The following is a 27,116-nucleotide window of genomic DNA, read 5'->3' on the forward strand; positions in this document are numbered from 1 at the left end:
TGCTGGCTGAGCTCTGCTCAGGTAGTTGGTCCCTGACAGGGGTGGGATCCTGTCAGAGATTGAGGAAGAAGGACATGGAGCTGTGCATGCCCTCAGAGCTGCAGCTCCTAGAAAGAGACACAGAAGGAGAACTGTATTGCAGAGAGGGTGAAGGAAGTCGTAGCGAAGGAGTGGATACCAGAAGGGGACCAGCCCTACACAGGCTACCTCCTTCTGAGGCGCAGGATCCCGGTATCCGGAACACCGAGGGAGCAACGACCCTTTATGCCTTGCTCCAGAGACCAGCAGGACAGCTAATTTCATGTTACCTGTCCACTCTACACCCAGGAGGCAAGGTGGCACCCCTTAGAGGCTGGGGCATGATAGAGTCCCTATAAACCGCCTCAAGCCTCCGGTCATACGGGTTTGTCCTATCCTATCCGGGGGGACAGAGAGAGAGAGAGACATAACATCTACAACATCTGTGAGGACCTTATGAGAAGCTTAGCAGTAAGGGACTACAGCACCACGGTGCTAGAAGAAGGTTACTGATTTCCACCTGGACAAGGGGACTCTGGACTTGCCTCCAAACAGGCCAGACTCTGCCTGCCCTGTGATCTGGTGCCCTGGACTGTGGATGCTGAAGTCTTCAGTAAAGGTAAAGAAACTGCAACCCTGTGTCCTCGTTCTTCTCTGCACCTCTCACCATCCACCATATACACACCGGGAAGCCCTGGGAATACACTTCACCTGTGGGATGGTATACCATCTAGCTGCCATAACATCACCCCAGCGGACCCCTTAAAGCAGCGTCGTTCACCTTGACCAATTACCACAGGTGGCGTCATTAACATTTCCCCTTTAAAGGCCTTTCCCTTTAACACGGACGTCCCAGGGCCACGGACCGGGTCAGCCACCGTGACATCCCCCCTGTGAACCGAAGGGCCCGGTACCGAGTACCCCATGGTCCCATGGGAGTGCTCCACTTAAATCATATAAAAAAAATAACCAAACGTTTTAAAAAAGACACATTGTCACTTGTAGGTGTTAAAATTCAGTGACATAAAGTACGCTTGCTACCACGTCTTCCTTCCATGTCTGTTTTAGTTCAAACTTGAATTTGCATGGTAAAACAATTCTGGAGCTTCTTTTTTTATACACTAACTTTGCATTGTGCTGTTCATCTGTAATTCTCAATGGAAATGTATGAATAAACTGATAACTGTGAATTGCCATTCCCCTTATCGATGTGTCTTGTCTGCACAGACTGGAACAGTAAACTCTGATTGGACAGTCCAAGGGTGCAGAGACATATCCCAAATGTGGCACCTAGCCGTAATTTCATTTATAACTTCCTAGGAGCAGTAACTGAGGAATGTGTTTCTATGAAGACCTCACTGCTTTGTAGTAATAAACCTTCAAGCTTAGGGAGGATGAATGAAGGGTGCTTCATGCTGAGGAACGATCTGAGGCCTAGAAACATGCTTCTAAAAGTCTACAATACTCAAATATAAAGTCAATATTTCAATATATTACATTTCTTCAGAGCAAGTGAACAAGAGACAGATAATGAATCTCAATGCTTTAGTGTGACTTAAAGCAAAAATATATATTATCCCAATGTATTAAATGGGCTGTACAAAAGTTCATAGTTTTTAAGGTTGAAGGTTGAAGGTAGACCTATGTCCATTGAGCTCAATCTTTAGTCTAACAAGTTGATCCAGAGGAAGGTAAAAAAACCATAAGGCAAATGCTAATTCCCCCATAGTAGAGGAAATATTCCTTCCCAGTTCCACATTCCCTCCAGACTGGTTCCCTGGAGAGGTGCTGTGGGCCCGATGTCAGGATTCAGCGGTCTTGCTGATGCAGACAATCACTCATATGATTTCATACTTGAGATTTGCATACTTCCACTCACAAAACCGGGAATCAGAAGTCTATAGAGTGACTGTGATGAAAAGAAACGTAGCAAAAAAAAATATTGGCTATATACTATATTGGATAAAACAAACAGAGACCACCCATATAAAGATAGATACAAGCAGCATTCTCATGGGGCTGGTTACACTAAGATGTGGTTAGGTTGGCAGGCATATGGCATTAATGTTCAAAGTAAGTGGAAAACTGGAGAGGGATTAGTCTTGGCAATTGGCTTGATATTAAAACATCTAAAATTGCTGGTACTTCATTTAAAGCAAGTCTGGGAAAAGAAAAACAGATTACCTGTCAGTGTCATTAGAATAAACTTCTAACATAGTGAGGTAGCATTTGGTGATGTGCCTGACATGCACTAGGTGGCGTCAGCACTTCATACACGCTGCCATGAGACTAGCGTAGTGTAAATGACCTCTTTTCCAATGATGTTGGGAATCTGGCAGTGGTGTCGAATGGTCCATGAGATGAGGGACAGGACAGAAAACCTAAGGTAGAGAGAACCTAAGAATCTGATACTCAAATCGAATCTAATACATTGTCAGCAGCAGATAGAAGTAGTGTTAGAAAATAATATCAGGGGGCACAGAAGGAAAAGCTTAAACTGCAGGATGGCATGTAAAATGAATAATAAATAATAATAATAATCATAATTTTATTTATATAGCGCCAACATATTCCACAGCGCTTTGCAAATTATAGAGGGGATTTGTACAGACGATAGATATTACAGCGCAACAAAAACACAGTTCAAAATAGATACCAAGAGGAATGAGGGCCCTGCTCGCAAGCTTACAAATTATGAGGAAAAGGGGAGACATTAGAGGTGGATGAATAATAAAGATAATATTGGATCAAAATGTATAATCTTGTAATTCCCCATGAGAGGGAAGGTGGTCATAAAGATGCACGAAGGGAGCATAAAAGTGGAGTGGATTTTGCCAAGTATTTAATTGCTAGGAGCGTGAAAAATAAGTAATGCCATATTCTGGAAACATTTATGCTGGCTACTAGCCAAAGCATTATGTAAGATAAAAGTAAAATCTCTAGTCCATAGATAAACTGTTGAAAAAAAACATCATTTTATACTAAGCTTCCCTTAGCTAACCTTTCAGATATCAGAGATAAAGAGTCTAAAAAAGATACAACTACTCAAACAAAAATGCAGAAGGTTCCAAAAACAACAAGAACAAATGTTTAATAAGTCATTCACTTATAAGACGGCAATATACAGTAAAGTCCATGATGCAATCAGTGTATTGAGAAGACAGATTGTACAAAATAGTTAGGATCGGAAATATAGAATTTTTATTAACTGCAAATTATGGATCAAGTATTCCTGGTTTTCCTCCTGTTTCTGAATCTCCGGAGGATGGAGATATGTGCAAAAACCTGGAACTGTAGTTGTGAAAAAGAGTCTTTGGCGTCAATGAAGTGTGATGGTAATGGTAGCAAGCATTTCTGGCAACAGAGAATAAGAATGGCACAGGACAGAGTTTTAATGGAAAGTTGTTTAAGAGGTGTGAGTTCATGAAGAATTAATATTTCATGAATAATACAAGCATTTACTGAAATAGACCAGGAATTCAGAGAGGTAAAGTACCGTATGTCAAATCACTTTTTTACATGGCCCAAATATTTGATGTTAATGCCAAGCTGTCATATGCTAAAATTAAATCATTAAAACTAGTAGAAATAGAAAGAAGCATATTCATATACTGTACTCACCTAGTGAATTTGTGATATTCCCAATAATAAAAGTTATTACCTTAAGCAGAATTGAACTCTCCTCTAATTTTACAAAAATCTGTTTTCTCCAAAATGCTGATTTTTTTTGTAATTCATTATACTGCTATTTTGCTGAACTGTAGAGATCTGGGAAAAGGTTAAAAAAATCCCCCAAAAACCCTAAAACCTTCCTGCTCACCTCTCCAGCCACCTCTGTTACCCGTTCTCTCCTTCAATGTCCTTTTTTACTTTTTTTAGCATGACAGATCTCTGAAACCACAGCATGTTCACATTCGACCGGGATTTGTGCCAGCAACTAGGATTGGATGTCCCTGTGCAAGTGCACTGTGACTTTAAGACACAAACTCTAGGTTGGGTGATGGCACCGCGACCTTACGACACCAACAGAAAATTTGGATGCAAATGCGTCTAGATCTTGGAATTCTCTGCATATCCAGTCTCATATGAAGCTGTCAGGGTATTCCTTGCAGCAGCAATACGAAGAGGTGCTGAGGACCATTCAAGAGACAGTTGCAGCACATCAGGTAACCAGTTGCTGCAGTGATGTTGCCTTCCCTTTGGGGAGGGTGATGTCACACTTGGAGGCCAGGGGGATCCTTTCTATCAGGTAAGGCACTTACATTCAACACATCCGAATGTAGGCCAGGAGGGGGAGCTCTGAACTTGGATTCATGGGAGTGTCCCTTAGCTATATGTATCCTGGTCTGGAGGAGGAGCTAGGGAGGTTATAGTAAGTCTGAGAGGAGTGAGGAGAGTAGAAGAATGTCTAGAGCAGACGTAGGGGCCGAGCAGCCAAGAGGGAGCTGCTACCCCTGGAAAGAGTGAGAAGCAGAAGGAGAGTTGAATTGTGAAGGAGCTGAGAGGGAAGAAGCACAGTGGAGGAAAGGGCTCAGGAGGGGAACAGCGGAAGGACACCCTCAGAGCCAGAGCGCAGAAGCCTGAGGTCGTGTTGTTCTCCAGGACGCGTGACAGAACGGGAGGGCATAGGACTATATGTCAATTGCCTGTAACAAGTCTGAGGTGAAGCAGTAACCCTAGGAGCCGGGTCATCTAAGAGATCCTATAAACAGGCTCAAACTGCCTATCGTACAGACATCTGTCTTAGGACAGGAGAGAGGGGACCCTGTCAGCAAGCTTTAAGCCGCAGAGACCTCGCCATCTGGCGCAAGTAGGAAAAGGCATATGGACCTCAACTGGGAGAGGGATCTCTGTTATGATCCGGTGACCTTGAAGCCGCATGAAACTTTCTCTGGAGTAGGTGGAAACTATACTGACCGCAGATCCTGAACTAACACCGCAACTAGAAGTAGCCGTGGGGTGTGCCTAACAAACCCTAAACACCTCGACCCAGCCGGAGGACTAAATACCCCTATAGATAGAAATAGGAATACTACCTTGCCTCAGAGCAGAACCCCAAATGATAGGTAGCCCCCACGAATATTGACTGTGAGTAGGAGAAGAAAAGACACAAGCAGGCAGAAAACAAGATTTAGCAAAAGAGGCCACTCTAGCTAAATAGGAAAGGATAGGACAGAATACTAGGCGGTCAGTATTAAAACCCTTCAAAAAATATCCACAGCAGATAATACAAAAAATTCCACAATCTAACTAAAGACGTGGAATGAATATCTGCAACCCCAGAGAATCCAACAAGACTGAGAAAACACTGACACAATCTAAGCTGGACAAGAAAACACAAAAGAATAGCACTGAATCATGAAGCACACAGCATGTGTGCAACAGAAAAAAAAAACAGACACTTATCTTTGCTGATTTGGCAGAAAGGCAGGAGGAACCAGGCAGAGGACAAACACCTCCCAACAACAATTGACAACTGGCAAGGACTAATGAATCCTGCACACCTAAATACCCCAGTCAGAACTGCAATCAGCAGAAACACCTGACCAGGACTGCAACTCAGGGACAACTGCATTACCACCTACCACCACCGGAGGGAACCCAAAAGCAGAATTCACAACAGTACCCCCCCTTGAGGAGGGGTCACCGAACCCTCACCAGCGCCCCCAGGCCAATCAGGACGAGCCAGATGAAAGGCATGGACCAAATCAGCAGCATGGACATCAGAAGCAAAAACCCAAGAATTATCCTCCTGGCCATAACCCTTCCATTTGACAAGGTACTGAAGCCTCCGCCTCGAAAAACGAGAATCCAAAATCTTCTCAACCACATACTCCAACTCCCCACCAACCAACACAGGGGCCGGAGGATCAACAGAGCGAACAACGGGCACCACATACTTCCGCAATAAAAATCTATGGAAGACATTATGGATAGCAAAAGAGGCCGGAAGCGCCAATCGAAAAGACACCAGATTAATAATCCCAGAAATCCTATAAGAACCAATAAACCGAGGCTTAAACTTAAGGGAAGAAACCTTCATAGGAACATGACGGGAAGACAACCAAACCAGATCCCCAACCCGAAGCCAGGAACCAACACACCGACGATGGTTAGCAAAACGTTGAGCCTCCTCCTGAGACAACACCAAATTGTCCACCACATGAGCCCAAATCTGCTGCAACCTGTCAACCACCGAATCCACACCAGGACAGTCAGAAGGCTCAACCTGCCCAGAAGAAAAACGAGGATGAAAACCAAAATTACAAAAGAAAGGCGAAACCAAAGTAGCTGAACTAGCCCGATTATTAAGGGCAAACTCGGCCAATGGCAAAAAGGCCACCCAATCATCCTGATCAGCAGACACAAAGCATCTCAAATAGGTCTCCAAGGTCTGATTAGTTCGCTCGGTCTGGCCATTTGTCTGAGGAGGAAATGCAGAAGAAAAAGACAAATCAATGCCCAGCCTAGCACAAAAGGCTCGCCAAAACCTAGAAACAAACTGGGAACCTCTGTCGGACACAATATTCTCCGGAATACCATGCAAACGAACCACATGCTGAAAAAACAACGGAACCAAATCTGAAGAGGAAGGCAATTTAGGCAAAGGCACCAAATGAACCATCATAGAAAACCGGTCACAAACAACCCAGATAACCGACATCCTCTGGGAAACCGGAAGATCAGAAATAAAATCCATAGAAATATGCGTCCAGGGCCTCTCAGGGACCGGCAATGGCAAAAGTAACCCACTAGCACGGGAACAACAAGGCTTGGCCCGCGCACAAGTCCCACAGGACTGCACAAAAGAACGCACATCACGCGACAAGGAAGGCCACCAAAAGGACCAACCAACCAAATCTCTGGTACCAAAAATACCAGGATGACCAACCAACACGGAACAGTGAACCTCAGAAATCACTCTACTAGTCCATCTGTCAGGAACAAACAATTTCCCCACAGGACAGCGGTCAGGTCTGTCAGCCTGAAATTCCTGAAGAACCCGCCGTAAATCAGGGGAAATGGCAGAAAGGACCACCCCTTCTTTCAGAATGCCGACCGGTTCAAGGACCTCAGGAGAATCAGGCAAAAAACTCCTAGAAAGGGCATCAGCCTTAATATTCTTAGAAGTTGGAAGATACGAAACCACGAAATCAAAACGGGAAAAAAACAAGGACCATCGAGCCTGTCTAGGACTCAGCCGTTTGGCAGACTTGAGGTAAATCAGATTCTTATGATCAGTCAGGACCACAATACGGTGCTTAGCTCCCTCAAGCCAATGTCGCCACTCCTCAAACGCCCACTTCATAGCCAACAACTCCCGATTGCCGACATCATAATTGCGTTCAGCAGGCGAAAACTTGCGGGAGAAGAAGGCACACGGTTTCATCAAGGAACCCACAGAATCCCTCTGAGACAAAACGGCCCCTGCCCCAATCTCAGAGGTGTCAGTCTCAAACTGAAACGGAAGGGAAACATCGGTTGGCGCAACACCGGAGCAGAAGTAAATCGGCGTTTAAGCTCCTGAAAGGCAGAGACAGCCGCAGAGGACCAATTCGCCACATCAGTGCCTTTCTTCGTCAAATCGGTCAAGGGTTTAACCACGCTGAAGAAATTAGCAATGAAACGGCAATAAAAATTAGCAAAACCCAAAAATTTCTGAAGGCTCTTCACGGATGTGGGTTGAATCCAATCATAAATGGCCTGAACCTTAACCGGATCCATCTCCATAGATGAGGGAGAAAAAATGAAGCCCAAAAAAGAAACCTTCTGCACCCCAAAGAGGCACTTAGACCCCTTCACAAACAAAGCATTGTTACGAAGGATCTGAAATACCATCCTGACCTGTTCCACATGAGACTCCCAATCATCGGAAAAAATCAAAATATCCTCCAAATATACAATCAAGAATTTATCAATATAAGTCCGGAAGATATCATGCATGAAGGATTGAAACACCGATGGAGCATTAGTGAGCCCGAATGGCATCACAAGGTATTCAAAATGGCCTTCGGGCGTATTAAACGCAGTTTTCCATTCATCACCCTGTTTAATACGAACAAGATTATATGCCCCCCGAAGGTCAATCTTAGTAAACCAACTAGCCCCCTTAATCCTAGCAAACAAATCCGAAAGCAAAGGTAAAGGGTATAATCAATACAAGGTCTCAAGGAGCCATCCTTCTTAGCAACAAAAAAAAATCCCGCTCCCAACGGTGAAGAAGATGGCCGAATATGCCCTTTCTCCAAAGACTCCTTAACATAACTCCGCATGGAGGTATGTTCAGGCACAGACAGGTTGAAAAGTCGGCCGTTAGGAAACTTACTTCCTGGAATCAAGTCAATCGCACAATCACAGTCCCTGTGCGGTGGAAGGGAACTGGACTTGCGCTCATCGAATACATACTGAAAATCAGACAAAAACTCTGGAATTTCAGAAGAGGAAGAAGAGGAGATTGACATCAAAGGAACATCATTATGAACCCCCTGACAACCCCAACTAGTCACAGACATAGACTTCCAATCCAACACAGGATTATGTACCTGCAACCATGGAAAACCCAGCACATCATGCTGGGTTTTCCGTGCACATCATGCAAATTATGCAACACCAGAAATCGACAATCTTCCTGAAGGGCTGGCGCCTTGTGCATGGTCACCTGTGTCCAAAACTGAGGCTTATTTTTAGCCAAAGGTGTAGCATCAATCCCCCTTAAAGGAATAGGGTTCTGCAAAAGCTGCAAGGGAAAACCACAACGCCTGGCAAACTCAAAATCCATTAAGTTCAAGGCGGCGCCTGAATCCACAAACGCCATGACAGAAAATTATGACAATGAGCAGATCAAGGACACCGATAACAGAAATTTAGGTTGTACAGTACTGATGGTAAATGAACTCGCGATCCTCTTTGTCCGCTTAGGGCAGACTGAAATGACATGAGAAGCGTCGCCACAATAATAACACAACCTATTCTGACGTCTGAGTCCTTGTCGTTCTGTCCTAGACAGAATCCTATCACACTGCATTGGCTCAGGAATTGGCTCTGAGGATGACGTCACAGCGCGCACAGTTCTACGCTCCCGCAAGCGCCGATCAATCTGAATGGCCAGAGACATAGAATCACTCAGACCGGAAGGCATGGGAAACCCCACCATAACATCTTTAACGGATTCAGAAAGACCCTTTCTGAAATTTGCCGCCAAAGCATCATCATTCCATTTAGTCAACACAGACCATTTTCTAAATTTCTGACAATACAATTCTGCCGCCTCTTGACCCTGAGACAGGGCCAACAAGGTCTTCTCCGCTTGATCCACAGAATTCGGTTCATCATATAATAATCCTAAAGCCTGAAAAAAGGAGTCTACATTAAGCAAAGCAGGATTCCCAGATTCCAGGGAAAATGCCCAATCCTGTGGATCACCACGCAGCAGGGAGATGACGATTTTAACCTTCTGAATGGAATCACTGGAGGATCGAGGTCTCAAAGCAAAAAACAGTTTACAATTGTTTTTAAAACTCAAAAATTTGGACCTGTCACCAAAAAACAAATCAGGAGTAGGAATCTTCGGTTCTAAAACAGGAGTCTGAACAATATAATCAGAAATACCCTGTACCCTGGCAGCAAGCTGGTCTACACGAGAAGCTAATTCCTGAAAATCCATGCTAGCACAAGACTCCTCAGCCACCCATAGATAAAGAAGGAAAAAAAGACAAAACAGACTGCAGAAAAAAAAATGGCTCAACACCTTTCTTCCCTTCTTCTGAGATGCATTTAGCTCATTATTGGCCAGTTGTACTGTTATGATCCGGTGACCTTGGAGCCGCATGAAACTTTCTCTGGAGTAGGTGGAAACTATACTGACCGCAGATCCTGAACTAACACCGCAACTAGAAGTAGCCGTGGGGTGTGCCTAACAAACCCTAGACACCTCGACACAGCCGGAGGACTAAATACCCCTATAGATAGAAATAGGAATACTACCTTGCCTCAGAGCAGAACCCCAAAGGATAGGCAGCCCCCACGAATATTGACTGTGAGTAGGAGAAGAAAAGACACACGCAGGCAGAAAACAAGATTTAGCAAAAGAGGCCACTCTAGCTAAATAGGAAAGGATAGGACAGAATACTAGGCGGTCAGTATTAAAACCCTTCAAAAAATATCCACAGCAGATAATACAAAAAATTCCACAATCTAACTAAAGACGTGGAATGAATATCTGCAACCCCAGAGAATCCAACAAGACTGAGAAAATACTGACACAATCTAAGCTAGACAAGAAAACACAAAAGAATAGCACTGAATCATGAAGCACACAGCATGTGTGCAACAGAAAAAAAAAACAGACACTTATCTTTGCTGATTTGGCTGAAAGGCAGGAGGAACCAGGCAGAGGACAAACACCTCCCAACAACAATTGACAACTGGCAAGGACTAATGAATCCTGCACACCTAAATACCCCAGTCTATTAGGAGTGAAGGACCTTTGATGACGTTGCGGCTTGTGATTGGTCGCGTGACCGCTCATGTGACCACTCACGCGACCAATCACAAGCCGCGACGTCATCGCAGGTCCTAAACTCACTGCATTCTTAGGAACGGAGGCTGCCGGTTACATCGGTAAGGTCCAGGGGCCGCCGGACGGGTGAGTATATCCATATGTTTTATTTTAATTCTTTATTTTTTACATGAATATGGATCCCAGGGCCTGAAGGAGAGTCTCCTCTTCTCCAGACCCTGGGAACCATACACTGGGAACTTCCGATTCCGATTTCCGATATCACAAAAATATCGGAACTCGGTATCGGAATTCCGATACAGCAAATATCGGCCGATACCCGATACTTGCAGTATTGGAATGCTCAACACTACTGCTAACTCTGTGTCCTCCACTTATTTGTCGGCTTACACCATCTTGTCATACATTTGGGAAGCCCTGAGGACCCCGCTTCACCTGTGGGAAGCGTTACCATCTTGCTGCAATAACATCACCCCAGAGGACCCTTTAAGTAGCATCGGTCCCTACTGACCAAATACCACAGGTAGCGTCACGAACAATAGACATTACAAATCCCTTTAAAGTCCTTCCCCTTTAATTGGACGCCCATGGCCACGGACCGGGTCGCAGCCACCGTGACATCCCCTTATAGTTTACGATACCAGGAAATAGTTAATATTATAAAGAAATATATACCAATGTTTAACCAAAATGACAAACTCAGAGAAATTATAAAAAACGACATTCGCTTTGTAGCCAAAAAAGCACCCACATTGGGATCAATTTTATCCCCCAGTTTATTTTCCAGTCAGATGGAACAAACATCTAAAAACAAAAAATGGCTAGATTATAAAGGGTTCTTTAAATACGGAGCAAATCGCTGCACAACATGTGAACATGCTATGAAAATAAAAGAATTCAGTTCTTTTCATAATTCATCAATTTATCAAATCAAGGACTATATAAATTGTAACACAGCTTATGCTGTATACTTCATAGAATGCACCCAATGTAAATTCCAGTATACGGGATGCACAAGTTGTCCTTTAAAAACCCACCATCTCTCCAAGGCCACTAATATCGCAGCTGTGGGTACCTCAGCCGCATCCAAGCATTTTGCCAGGGAACATAAGGGAAATACCATATTTTTTTAATGTTATGGCTTATAAACCTCACAGAGGAGGCAATTTTTTAAAAAAGTTATTAAACAGAGAATCCTATTCGATATATATGTTAAATACCCGAGTTCCTTATGGCTTAAATGGAGGCATGATCTAATTACTCAATATTAATGTTGAGCGATACCGTCCGATACTTGAAAGTATCGGTATCGGAAATTATCGGCCGATACCGGCAAAGTATCGGATCTAATCCGATACCGATACCCGATACCAATACAAGTCAATGGGACTCAAGTATTGGACGGTATCCCTGATGGTTCCCAGGGTCTGAAGGAGAGGAAACTCTCCTTCAGGCCCTGGGATCCATATTAATGTGTAAAATAAAGAATTAAAATAAAAAATATTGCTATACTCACCTCTCCGACGCAGCCTGGACCTCACTGAGGGAACCGGGAGCCTTCTTTGCTTAAAATGCGCGCGTTTACTTCCTTCCGTGACGTCACGGCTTGTGATTGGTCACGTGCCGCCCATGTGGCCGCGACGCGACCAATCACAGCAAGCCGTGACGTAATTTTCAGGTCCTCAATGCCTAATTCTAGGCATTCAGGATTTTAAAATTACGTTCCGGCTTGTGATTGGTCGCGTCGCGGTCACATGGGCGACGTGACCAATCACAAGCCGTGACGTCACGGGAGGCAGGAAACGCGCGCATTTTAAAATTACGTCACGGCTTGTGATTGGTTGCGTGCCGCCCATGTGACCGCGACGCGACCAATCACAGCAAGCCGTGATGTATTTTTCAGGTCCTGAATGCAGAATTAGGCATTCAGGACCTGAAATTACGTCACGGCTTGCTGTGATTGGTCGCGTCGCGGTCACATGGGCTGCACGCAACCAATCACAAGCCGTGACGTAATTTTAAAATGCGCGCGTTTCCTGCCTCCCGTGACGTCACGGCTTGTGATTGGTCGCGTCGCCCATGTGACCGCGACGCGACCAATCACAAGCCGGAACGTAATTTTAAAATCCTGAATGCCTAGAATTAGGCATTGAGGACCTGAAAATTACGTCACGGCTTGCTGTGATTGGTCGCGTCGCGGCCACATGGGCGGCACGCGACCAATCACAAGCCGTGACGTCACGGAAGGAAGTAAACGCGCGCATTTTAAGCAAAGAACGCTGCCGGTTCCCTCGGTGAGGTCCAGGCTGCGTCGGAGAGGTGAGTATAGCAATATTTTTTATTTTAATTCTTTCTTTTACACATTAATGTTGTTTCGATACCGATACCCGATACCACAAAAGTATCGAATCTCGGTATCGGAATTCCGATACCCGCAAGTATCGGCCGATACCCGATACTTGCGGTATCGGAATGCTCAACACTACTCAATATTAATTATTTACAGTGTCGGAAATATGTCTTCAGTTTCTCTTAATCGTGTATAAAATGTATATAATGTTATATTTATGTTGTTTTTAACTATGTATATGCATTGTATATGGGCAAGTGGAATTGATTGTATGCAAATATCCACAAATGAAAGTCTCAGAGGAAACTACTTAATTGTAATACCTTGCTTCTAATGCAGATCATGACTAAGACCACAAGGTCGAAACGCGTAGATCGTCATTAGGTTCTATAGCCAGTGTGTACTGAGTGCTGGATACCATATATATGGATATATTTTTAATTTATTTTCATTAAAAGTTATTTTTTACCTTTTTACCTTCACCACTCGCTGGACACACCTGCTTTTCTGTTGGATTCATTGTGGCTACTTCACCATGGTGGATGTGATGTGTTTGGTGATCACACAGGAGGTCAAGATAAAAGACATGGTGAGCTGATTTTTTTTTTCTCTACTTTGTAAAACAAAAATTGACATTTTTCACTAGGTCACACAATCATCAAAAAACATTGTATGTTTGCAAAGTGATACCATTACAAATGTCAGCAATCTTTATACATAATTGTTTACCCACTTCATTCCATTTTTTTTTTCATTTTTGTTTAACCGCCCCTTCTTCCAAGAGCCATAACATCTTTATTTTTCCTTCGGTATGAGGGTTTGTTTTTTTGCCGAACGAGTTGTACTTTTGAATGACACCATTCATTTTACGATATAGTGTACTGCAAAAAGGGAAAACATTTCAAATTGAAAAACATTCTCCCATCATCCCCTAATGTCAACGACGCAGACAATGACAGGTGGCACGATGACATCACTACCCGGCGCCCTCTGTCAGTAGATGAGTGAGAGCAGGGAGCATTGCAGTAACCAGGAAAAAAAGAGGTATTTATTTATTGTTTTTCTTTATGGGGGCTCCCTTATATTACAGAGTCTGCCTAAGGGGGTGTGTGCTGCCTTATGCTACAGAGTCTGCCTGTAGGGCGGTGCTGCCTTATACTACAGAGTCTGCCTGTGGGGGGTGCTGCCTTATACTACAGAGTCTGCCTGTGGGGGCTGCCTTATACTACAAAGTCTGCCTGTGGGGGGAGTGCTGCCTTTTACTACAGGGTCTGCCCGTGGGTGGTGCTGCCTTATACTATAGAGTCTACCTGTGGGGGGGCGCTGTCTTATACTACAGAGTATGCCTGTGGGGGGTGCTGCCTTATACTACAGGGTCTGCCTATGGGGGGCTGCCTTATACTGCAGAGTCTGCCTAAGGGGTGCTGCCTGTCACGGGGGTACTGGGTAGACTAAGGCTGGTTACCCAGGCCCCTGCGATATCCTTCAGACTAGGGAAAACCCTGTCTGTCCCTCTCCCAGAATTTACACTAATTGTGTGCTTGTCTGGGCCACCAGGCCTGACCCTGACTCCTGTTTCAGCCCTATGCTGAAACCTACACCCGCCACCCAGTGATTAGACCACACACCAACCTCCACAGAAACCAAAGACAGGGAAAACTAAAAACGCACCACACCGCAGACACACAGGAAAACACTATAACGTGCACAGGGCAAAACAAAATACAAATATAGGAAGGAGAAATATGACAAAGGATAATACACCACCAGATACAATATTTCTACTCCAAGACCACCACTCCAGACCGGAATCACTAGGCACGAGGCACAAGCTATAATCGGCGACACCCAAAGTCCAGCAGAACTATTTAAAGGCAGTGGGTGTGACCCAGCCTCCAACCTGAGTACCAGCTAAATTAACCCCGGACAACCTAGATAAAATCTAGTAGGCACTACTGAGCATATAGTGGACGAATGCGGAAGTACCGCTGTCTGTCGGACGCCCTAGTGTGAACAGCGTCCGACATGACACTGCCTTATACTAGAGGGTCTGCCTATGGGGGTGCTGCCTTATACTACAGAGTCTGCCTATGGGGTGTTGTCTTATACTACAGAGTCTGCCTATGGGGGGCTGCCTTATACTACAGAGTCTGCCTATGGGTTGCTGCCTTATACTATAGAGTCTGCCTATGGGGGCTGCCTTATACTACAGAGTCTGCCTGTGGGGGCAGTGCTGCCTTTTACTACAGGGCCTGCCCGTGTGAGGGTGCTGCCTTATACTACAGAGTCTACCTGTGGGGGATGCTGTTTTATACTACAGATTAGGCCTGTGGGGGGTGCTGCCTTATACTACAGGGTCTGCCTATGGGGTGCTACCTTATACTACAGAGTCTGCCTATGGAGTGCTGCCTTATACTAGAGGGTCTGCCTATGGGGTGCTGTCTCATACTACAGAGTCTGCCTATGGGGTGCTGCCTTATACTACAGAGTCTGCCTATGAGGTGCTGCCTTATACTATAGAGTCTGCCTATGGTAGCTGCCTTATACTACAGAGACAGAGTCTTCTTATGAGGTGCTGTATTATGCTACAGGGTCTGCCTATGGGTGCTACCTTCTACTACAGAGTCTGCCTATGGGGTGCTGCCTTATACTAGAGGGTCTGCCTATAGGGTGCTGTCTTATACTATAGAGTCTGCCTATGGGGGTGCTGCCTTATACTACAGAGTTTGCCTATGGGGTGCTGTCTTATACTACAGAGTCTGCCTATGGGGTGCTGCCTTATACTGCAGAGTCTGCCTATGGGGTGCTGCCTTATACTTTAGAGTCTGCCTATGGGGGCTGCCTTATACTATAGAGTCTGCCTATTGGTGCTGCCTTATACTACAGAGACAGAGTCTGGCTATGAGGTGCTGTATTATGCTACAGGGTCTGCCTGTGGGTGCTACCTTATACTACAGAGTCTGCCTATGGGGTGCTGCCTTATACTAGAGGGTCTGCCTATAGGGTGCTGTCTTATACTATAGAGTCTGCCTATGGGGTGCTGCCTTATGCTACAGAGTCTGCCTATGGGGTGCTGCCTTATGCTACAGAGTCTGCCTATGAGGTGCTGTCTTATACTACAGAGTCTGCCTATGGGGTGCTGCCTTATACTGCAGAGTCTGCCTATGGGGTGCTGCCTTAAACTATAGAGTCTGCTTATGGGGACTGCCTTATACTACAGAGTCTGCCTATGAGGTGCTGTATTATGCTACAGGGTCTGCCTATGGGGTGCTGTCTTATACTACAGGGTCTGCCTATGGGGTGCTGCCTTATACTACAGGGTTTGCCTATGGGATGCTGCCTCATACTATTGAGTCTGCCTATGGGGGGCTGCCTTATACTACAGCATCTGCCTAGGGGGTGCTCTCTTATATTACAGGGTCTTCCTATGGGGTGCTGTCTTATACTACAGAGTCTGCCTATGGGATGCTTCCTTATACTATAGAGTCTGCCTATGGGGGGCTGCATTATACTACAGAGTCTGCCTATGGGGGCTGCCTTATGCCATAGATTCTGCCTATGGGGATGGATTATACAATATAGAGTCTGCCTATGGGGGTGCTTTATACAATATAGAATAAGCCTATGGGGAGTGCATTATACTATATTGAGGACTATCCAGCAATGGGCCCCCCGCCTGTCATTGAAGGGTCAGCTCTATCGGCATCTAGCCGATGCAGTTGACTGCATTGATGAGGGAGGAGTGATACGCTCCTTCTCCCATCATTCCTCTGTCAGAGTCTGACATCACTGACGCAGACACTGACAGGGGGCACGATGACATCACTGCCCGGCTCCCACTGTCAGGAGATAAGTGAGAGCAGCGAGCAGTGCAGGAACCAGGAAGAAGAGAGGTGAATATTTTTTTATTGTTTTTCTTTATGGGGGCTGCCTTATATGACAGAGTCTGCCTGTGAGTGGGGTGCTGCCTTATACCACAGAGTCTGCCTGTGGGATTGCTGCCTTATACTACAGAGTCTGCCTGTGGGGTTTGCTGCCTTATAATACAGAGTCTGCCTGTGGGGGGAGAGCTGCCTTATACTGCAGGGTCTGCCTGTGGGGTGCTCTCTTATACTACATGGTCTGCCTATCGGATGCTGTCTTATACTACAGAGTCTTCCTATGGGATACTGCCTTATAGTACAGGGTCTGCCTATGGGGTGCTGCATTATACTGTAGAGTCTGCCTATGGGGGCTGCATTATACTACAGATTCTGCCTATGGGGGCTGCCTTATGCTATAGAGTCTGCCTTTGGGGATGGATTATACAATATAGAGTCTGCCTATGGGGTGCATTATACAATATAGAGTAAGCCTATGGGGACTGCATTATACTATATGGAGTCCTATGGGGATGCATTATACTATATTGAGGACTATCTGGTGCATTTTACTATATGGAGGCTATCTAGGGGGGCATCATACAGTGTGGAGATTACAATGAGGGGGTTATCTTACAGTGTTTGAGCCATCAAACAGTTTGGGGGGCTACTAAGGGGCCAGTATACTGTGTGGGTTGTACTATACAGTGAGCGGGCATTATACTGTGTATAAAAGAGCATCATACAGTGTTTTCGGGAGCTGTAAGGGGGGAGACTCGGGACATTATTAAATGTAAAGTGGACACTTATTGTTATAGGGGAAATCAGTATACTGTGACTATCATAGGGGCACACAGGACAATATTACTTTCTGGGGGGCAAAATGTGGGGACTGTTTTCTAGAACACTTGCACCCGGCATTACTATATTATAGCTGGTTGCTTTAGAATTTAGAGGGCACAGAGAACCACACAGCAGGGGCAGTAATAGGGTCACATAAGGCAGCAGTGGCTCAGCATTGGCATATCAGCAGGTTGAGGAGTTTGTACAGGTTGGGAATAGATGGTGATGGCTAAAATTATGAGGGGTGAAACGTGTCTTTGTTGTTTTCTCTGCAGCCGAGTCATGGCTGGAAGTAGTTGTCGTGTCGGTCTAGGCCAGATGGAAAAGACGTGAATAGTAATGACTCCATCATAAAGTATGTCAGCAGTAAGTCATTATCTGTAACTGTGCTGTGATCTCTTATATGTAGGACTAGTATTTACCACTGACCATATGGAGGTAATATCAATATTGGTCTTTATATAGAGATTATTTTCAGTAACACCACTGTCATCTGCCGAGGTTCTCCTCTACTCTTAGGGTGCATCACTCAATCAATCAAGGTTACCTGTTTAGGGGCCCACTCAGAAGCTTCGCCCCCCTGAACCAAAACCCTAGCTACGCCTCTGGGAACACTTAAACAACAGAATATAACTCCAAGTAAATCAAACATCTATGAAATCTAACTGTACACTTAGGAAGCAACACTGTTTGACAATCAATTTCACATGCTCTTGTGTAAATGGAATAGACAACAGATAGAAATTATTGGCAATTATCAAGACACACTTAATAAAGGAGTGGTTCTGCAGGTGGGGACCACAGACTACATCTCAGTACCAATGCTTTTTGACTGATGTTTTAGTCACTTTTGAATGTTGGTTGTGCTTTTACACTCATGGCAGCTTTAGACGGACTATACAACCCACACAAGTGGCTCGGGTAGTGCAGCTCATCCAGGATGGCACATCAATAGGAGCTGTGGCAAGAAGGTTTGCTGTGTCTGTCAGCTCAGTGTCCAGAGGCTGGAGGCACTACCAGGAGACAGGCCAGTACACCAGGAGACATGGAGGGGGCAGTAGGAGGGCAACAACCCAGCAGCAGCACTGCTACCTCAGCCTGTTTGCAAGGAGGAACAGGAGGAGCACTGCTAGAGCCCTGCAAAATGACCTCCAGCAGGCCACAAATGTGTATATGTCTGCACAAATGGTTAGAAACTGACTCCATGAGGATGGTCTGAGTGCCCAATGTCCACAGGTGGGGGTTGTGCTCACAGCCCAACACTTTGCAGGATGCTTGGCATTTGCCACAGAACACCAGGATTGGCAAATTATCCATCCAATAGCCTCTGTGCTCTTCACAGATGAAAGCAGGTTCAAACTGAGCACATGTGACAGACATGACAGAGTCTGGAGACTCAGTGTAGAGCAATCTGCTGCCTGCAACATCCTTCAGCATGACCAGTTTGGCAGTGAGTCAGTAATGGTGTGGCGTGGCATTTCTTTGGAGGGCCGCATAGCCCTTCATGTGCTCGCCAGGGGTAGCCTGACTGCCATTAGGTACTGAGATGAGATCCTAAGACACCTTTTGAGACCATATGCTAGTGCAGTTGGTTGGCCCTGGGTTCCACCTAATGCAGGACAATGCCAGACCTCATGTGGCTGAAGTGTGCAGGAGTTCCTGCAAGATGAAGGCATTGAAGCTATGGACTGGCCCAAACATTCCCCAGTCCTGAATCCGATTAAACACATCTGGGACATCATGTCTTGCACCATCCACCAACGTCACATTGCACCACATACTGTCCAGGAGTTGGCGGATGCTTTAGTCCAGGTCTGGGAGGAGATTTCTCAGGAGACCATCCGCTGCCTCATCAGGAGCATGCCCAGGCATTGTAGGGAGATCATACAGGCACATGGAGGCCACACACTAGTCATTTCCACTGAAGTTGGATCAGCCTGTATCTTCATTTTCCACATTGATTTTGAGCATCATTCCAGCTCCAGACCTCTGTGGGATATTAGTTGTGATTTCCAATCATAATTTTTAGGTTTTATTGTTCTCAGCACATTCCACTATGTAATGAACAAAGATTTACAACTGGAATATTTCATTTAGTAATAACTAGTGTTGAGCGATACCGTCCGATACTTGAAAGTATCGGTATCGGAAAGTATCGGCCGATACCGGCAAAGTATCGGATCTAATCCGATACCGATACCCGATACCAATACAAGTCAATGGGACTCATGTATCGGACGGTATCCCTGATGGTTCCCAGGGTCTGAAGGAGAGGAAACTCTCCTTCAGGCCCTGGGATCCATATTAATGTGTAAAATAAAGAATTAAAATAAAAAATATTGCTATACTCACCTCTCCGACGCAGCCTGGACCTCACTGAGGGAACCGGGAGCCTTCTTTGCTTAAAATGCGCGCGTTTACTTCCTTCCGTGACGTCACGGCTTGTGATTGGTCACGTGCCGCCCATGTGGCCGCGACGCGACCAATCACAGCAAGCCGTGACGTAATTTTCAGGTCCTCAATGCCTAATTCTAGGCATTTGCTTAAAATGCGCGCGTGTCCTGCCTCCCGTGACGTCACGGCTTGTGATTGGTCGCGTCGCCCATGTGACCGCGATGCAACCAATCACAACGCCGGAACGTAATTTTAAAATCCTGAAGGACCTAAAATTACGTCACGGCTTGCTGTGATTGGTCGCGTCGCGGTCACATGGGCGGCGCGCGACCAATCACAAGCCGGGACTTCAAGTAAGGAAGTTAAAGCGCGAATTTTAAGCAAACAACGCTGCCGGTTCCCTCGCTGAAGTCCAGGCTGCGTCGGAGAGGTGAGTATAGCAATATTTTTTATTTTAATTCTTTATTTTACACATTAATGTTGTTTCGATACCGATACCCGATACCACAAAAGTATCGGATCTCGGTATCGGAATTCCGATACAGCAAATATCGGCCGATACCCGATACTTGCGGTATCGGAATGCTCAACACTAGTAATAACATCTAGGATGTGGGATTTTAGCATTCCCTTTATTTTTGTTGAGCAGTGTATATATATAGATAGATAGATAGATAGATAGATAGATATACACAGTTGCTACTCACAAAATTAGAATATTATCAAAAAGTTAAAACCCAAAAGTCATTATCTTAGTAAGTTACAAAATTTTCTAACACCAGCTTGAAAAATGATATTAAAATCCAAAATGTTGGCCTACTGAAATGTATGTTCAGTGAAGGTACTCAAAACTTGGTCGGGCCTCCTTTTACATCAATTACTGCATCAATGAAGCATGGCATGGAGGCGATCAGCCTGTGGCACTGCTGAGGTGTTATGGAAGCCCAGGTTGCTTTGATAGCAGCCGACAGCTTGTCTACATTGTTGGGTCTGATGTCTATCATGTTCCTCTTGACAATACCCCATAGATTCTCTGTGGGGTTCAGGTCAGGTGTGTTTGCTAGCCAAGCAAGCTCAGTGACACTGTTCTTTTAAAACCAGGTAATGGTACTTTTGGCTGTGTGGACAGGTGCCAAATCCTGCTGGTGAATGAAATTTCCAGCTCCAAAAAGCTTGTCAGCAGAAGGAAGCATGCTCTAAAATTTCATGAAGATGGCTGGCCTGGATAAAACACAGTGGACATACACCAGCAGATGACATGGATCACGGATCATCACTGATTGTGTAAACTTCATACTAGACCTCAAGCAGCTGAGGCTTGTGTGCCTCTCTGTTATGATCCGGTGACCCTGAAGCCGCATGAGACTATCTCTGGAGTAGGTGGTACCTGTACTGACCGCAATCCTAATACTGACACAGCAACTAGAAGTAGCCGTGGGATGTACCTAACCAGGCCTAGACACCTCGACACAGCCGGAGGAGTAAATACCCTTAAAGATGGAAATGGGAAATCCTATCTTGCCTCAGAGCAGAGCCCCAAAGAATAGGTAGCCCCCCACAAATATTGACTGTGAGTTTAAGAGGAAATACGTACACAGGCAGAAAAAACAGAGTTTAGCAAAAGAGGCCCTTCTAGCTAGATAGAAAGGATAGGACAGAGTTCTAAGCGGTCAGTATTAAAACACTAAAAAATTTCACAGCAGAAAATACTATATACTACATCTAACTAAAGACATAGGATGTATATCTGCATCTCCAGAGAAACCAGCATGACAGAAAAATCCAAACAAGTCAAGCTGGACAAAAACACAATAGATTGCACTGCACATAAAAACACACTGCATGCGTGCTACAGAGAACCAAAACAAGGCACTTATCTTAGCTGAAATGACAGTAGGGCAGTGGAGCCAGACAGAGATGCAATCCCTCCAAGATACAATGGACAACTGGCAGGGATTGATGGATCCTACAAACCTAAATACCTAATAGAGCTGCAATAAGCAGAAACACCTGCCCTGGCCTATAATCCAGAGACCACTGCACTACCACTAACAACCACCGGAGGGAGCCCAAGAGCAGAATTCACAACAGTACCCCCCCTTGAAGAGGGGTCACCGAACCCTCACCAGAGCCCCCAGGCCGATCAGGATGAGCCAAATGAAAGGCCCGAACCAAATCAGCAGCATGGACATCAGAGGCAAAAACCCAAGAATTATCCTCCTGGCCGTAACCTTTCCATTTGACAAGGTACTGAAGCTTCCGTCTCAAAAAACGAGAATCCAAAATCTTCTCAACCACATACTCCAACTCCCCATCAACCAACACAGGAGCCGGAGGATCAACAGAGGGAAGAACGGGCACCACATATTTCCGCAATAAAGATCTATGGAAAACATTATGGATAGCAAAAGATGCCGGAAGGGCAAAACGAAAAGACACCGGATTGATAATCTCAGAAATCCTATAAGGACCAATAAACCAAGGCTTAAACTTAGGGGAAGAAACCTTCATAGGAACATGACGAGAAGACAACCAGACCAAATCCCCAACCCGAACCCGGGAACCAACACACCGACGACGATTAGCAAAACGTTGCGCCTCCTCCTGAGACAACACCAAATTGTCCACCACATGAGCCCAAATTTGCTGCAACCTGTCCACCACAGAATCCACACCAGGACAATCAGAAGGCTCAACCTGCCCTGAAGAAAAACGAGGATTAAAACCAAAATTACAAAAAAAAGGCGAAATCAAGGTAGCCGAACTAGCCCAATTATTAAGGGCAAACTCGGCCAATGGCAAGAAAGCCACCCAATCATCCTGATCAGCAGACACGAAGCATCTCAAATAAGTTTCCAAAGTCTGATTGGTTCGCTCGGTTTGGCCATTTGTCTGAGGATGAAATGCGGAAGAAAAAGACAAATCAATGCCCAGCTTAACACAAAAGGCTCGCCAAAACCAAGAAACAAACTGGGAACCTCTGTCGGACACAATATTCTCCGGAATACCATGCAAACGAACCACATGCTGAAAAAACAATGGAACCAAATCAGAAGAGGAAGGCAACTTAGGCAAAGGCACCAAATGAACCATCTTAGAAAACCGGTCACAAACCACCCAGATAACTGACATCCTCTGGGAAACCGGAAGGTCTGAAATAAAATCCATAGAAATATGCGTCCAAGGCCTCTCAGGGACCGGCAAAGGCAAAAGCAACCCATTAGCGCGGGAACAACAAGGCTTAGCCCGCGCACAAGTCCCACAGGACTGCACAAAAGAACGCACATCCCCCGACAAAGAAGGCCACCAAAAAGACCTACCAACCAAATCTCTGGTACCAAAAATACTAGGATGACGAGCCAACACAGAACAATGAACCTCCGAAATCACCCTACTAGTCAATTTATCAGGAACGAACAGTTTCCCCACTGGACAGCGGTCAGGTTTATCAGCCTGAAATTCTTGAAGGACCAGTCGTAGATCAGGGGAGATGGCAGAAAGAACCACCCCTTCCTTTAGAATGCCGACCGGTTCAAGGACTCCGGAGAATCAGGCAAAAAGCTCCTAGAGAGGGCATCAGCTTTAATATTCTTAGAACCCGGAAGATACGAGACCACAAAATCAAAACGGGAGAAAAACAAAGACCATCGAGCCTGTCTAGGATCCAGCCGCTTGGCAGACTCGAGGTAAATCAGATTTTTATGATCGGTCAAAACCACAATGCGATGCTTCGCTCCCTCAAGCCAATGTCGCCATTCCTCGAATGCCCACTTCATAGCCAACAATTCCCGATTGCCGACATCATAATTACGTTCAGCAGGCGCAAACTTTCAGGAAAAGAAGGCACATGGTTTCATCAAGGAACCATCAGAATTCCTCTGAGACAAAACGGCCCCTGCCCCAATCTCAGAAGCGTCAACCTCAACCTGAAATGGAAGAGAAACATCTGGCTGACGCAACACCGGAGCAGAAGTAAATCGGTGTTTAAGCTCCTGAAAGGCAGAGACAGCCGCAGAGGACCAATTCGTCACATCAGCGCTCTTTTTCGTCAAATCGGTCAGGGGTTTAACCACACTGGAGAAGTTAGCAATGAAACGGCGATAAAAATTAGCAAAGCCCAAAAATTTCTGAAGACTCTTCACGGACGTGGGCTGAATCCAATCATGAATGGCCTGAACCTTAACCGGATCCATCTCTATAGATGAGGGAGAAAAAATAAAGCCCAAAAAAGAAACCTTCTGCACTCCAAAAAGACACTTAGACCCCTTCACAAACAAAGCATTGTCACGAAGGATCTGAAAAACCATCCTGACCTGTTTCACATGAGACTCCCAATCATCGGAAAAAATCAAAATGTCATCCAAATATACAATCATGAATTTATCAAGATAATTCCGGAAGATATCATGCATGAAGGACTGAAAAACAGATGGAGCACTAGAGAGCCCGAAGGGCATCACAAAGTATTCAAAATGGCCCTCGGGCGTATTAAACGCAGTATTCCATTCTTCACCCTGCTTAATACGAATAAGATTATATGCCCCTCGAAGGTCAATCTTAGTAAACCAACTAGCCCCCTTAATCCTAGCAAACAAATCAGAAAGCAAAGGCAAAGGGTATTGAAATTTGACCGTGATCTTATTCAAGAGGCGATAATCAATACAAGGTCTTAAGGAGCCATCCTTCTTGGCAACAAAAAAAAATCCCGCTCCCAATGGTGAAGAAGATGGCCGAATATGCCCCTTCTCCAAAGACTCCTTAATATAACTCCGCATAGCGGTATGTTCAGGCACCGACAGGTTGAAAAGTCGGCCCTTAGGAAACTTACAACCTGGAATCAAGTCAATAGCCCAATCACAGTCCCTATGCGGTGGAAGGGAACTGGACTTGGGCTCATTGAACACATCCTGAAAATCAGACAAGAACTCTGGAATTTCAGAAGGGGGGGAAGAGGAGATTGACATCAAAGGAACGTCACCATGAACTCCCTGACAACCCCAACTAATCACAGACATAGATTTCCAATCCAACACCGGATTATGTACCTGCAACCATGGAAAACCCAGCACAAAAGCACCATGCAAATTATGCAACACCAAAAAGCGACAATCCTCCCGATGGGCTGGCGCCATGCACATGGTCACCTGTGTCCAAAACTGGGGTTTATTTTTAGCCAAAGGTGTAGCATCAATGCCCCTTAAAGGAATAGGGTTCTCCAAAGACTGCAAGGGGAAACCACAACGTCTAGCGAATTCAAAGTCCATTAAATTCAAAGCGGCGCCAGAATCTACAAACGCCATGACAGAAAATGACGACAATGAGCAGATCAATGTCACAGATAACAGAAATTTAGGTTGTACGGTACCAATGGTAACTGAACTAGCGATTCTCTTAATACGCTTAGGGCAGACCGAAATGACATGAGAAGCATCGCCACAGTAAAAACACAACCCATTGTGACGTCTGAATCCCCGTCGTTCAGCTCCAGACAGAATCCTATCGCACTGCGTAGGCTCAGGTATCTGCTCTGAGGACAACGCCACAGCGCGCACAACTCTGTGCTCACGCAGGCACCGATCAATCTGAATGGCCAGAGACATAGAATCGCTCAGACCAATAGGTGTGGGAAACCCTACCATAACATCTTTAACAGATTCAGAAATACCCTTTCTGAAAATTGCAGCCAAAGCATCCTCATTCCATTTAGTCAGCACAGACCATTTTCTAAATTTCTGACAATACAATTCTGCCGCTTCTTGACCCTGAAACAGGGTCAACAAGGTCTTCTCAGCATGATCCACAGAATTTGGTTCATCATATAATAACCCTAGAGCCTGAAAGAAGGCTTCTACATTAAGCAAGGCAGGATTCCCAGATTCCAGGGAAAATGCCCAATCCTGAAGATCGCCACGCAGCAGGGAGATGACTATTTTAACTGATATGATCTGGTGGCCTAGGAGCAGCATGAGACGTACTCTGGAGAAGGTGGTACCTATACTGACCTCAGACCCTGAACTTAACACCGCAACTAGAAGTAGCCGTGGAATGTACCTAACACTCCCTAGACATCTCGACACAGCCGGAGGACTAAATACCCCTAGATATAGAAAAGGGAAAACTATCTTGCCTCAGAGAAAATCCCCAAAGGATAGACAGACCCCCCACAAATATTGACTGTGAGAGGATAGGGAAATAACATACGCAGACTGAAATCAGGATTTAGTAAAGGAGGCCACTCTAGCTAAATAGAAAGGATAGGACAGAGTACTATGCGGTCAGTATTAAAACACTAGAAAATATCCACCACAGAAAATACAAAATCTCCACATCAAACTAAAGATATGGAGGGTATATCTGCATCTCCAGAGATACCAGCTTGGCTGAACAAATCCTTATGCAGACCAAGCTGGACAAGACAAAAACATGGAAAAGAACTGAACAATAAAGCCCACAGCATGTGGACTGCAAAAAACAAAGCCAGAACTTATCTTTGTTGAAATGAACAGCAAAGCAGGAGAGACCAGGCAGGGATGTGAATCCTCCAGGAACAATGGACAACTGGCACTGACTAAAGGGTCAAACAAGACTAAATAGCCCAGTCAGAATTGCGATAAGTGAACACACCTGATGAATGCAGTGATCCAAAGACAGCAGCGCTACCACCTTTAACCACCGGAGGGAGCCCAAGAGCAGAATTCACATTTAACCTGCTGAATGGGATCAACAGAAGAACGAGGTTTCAGAGCAAAAAACAATTTAGTTATTTTTAAAACTCAAAAATTTAGACCTGTCCCCAAAAAATAACTCAGGAGTAGGAATCTTAGGCTCTAAAACCGGAGTCTGAACAATATAATCGGAAATACCCTGTACCCTAGCAGCTAGTTGGTCTACATGAGAAGCTAATCCCTGAACATCCATGCTAGCACACAGCTCCTCAGTCACCCAGAGGAAAAGAGGGAAGGAAAGACAAAACAGACTGCAGAAAAAAAAATAGCTCAGGACTTTTCTTCCCTTCTTCTGAGATGCATTTAACTCATTGTTGGCCAGTTGTACTGTTATGATCCGGTGACCCTGAAGCCACATGAGACTATCTCTGGAGTAGGTGGTACCTGTACTGACCACAATCCTAATA

This window comes from Ranitomeya variabilis, chromosome 5, assembly GCF_051348905.1.
Source record: "Ranitomeya variabilis isolate aRanVar5 chromosome 5, aRanVar5.hap1, whole genome shotgun sequence".
NCBI lineage: Eukaryota > Metazoa > Chordata > Amphibia > Anura > Dendrobatidae > Ranitomeya > Ranitomeya variabilis.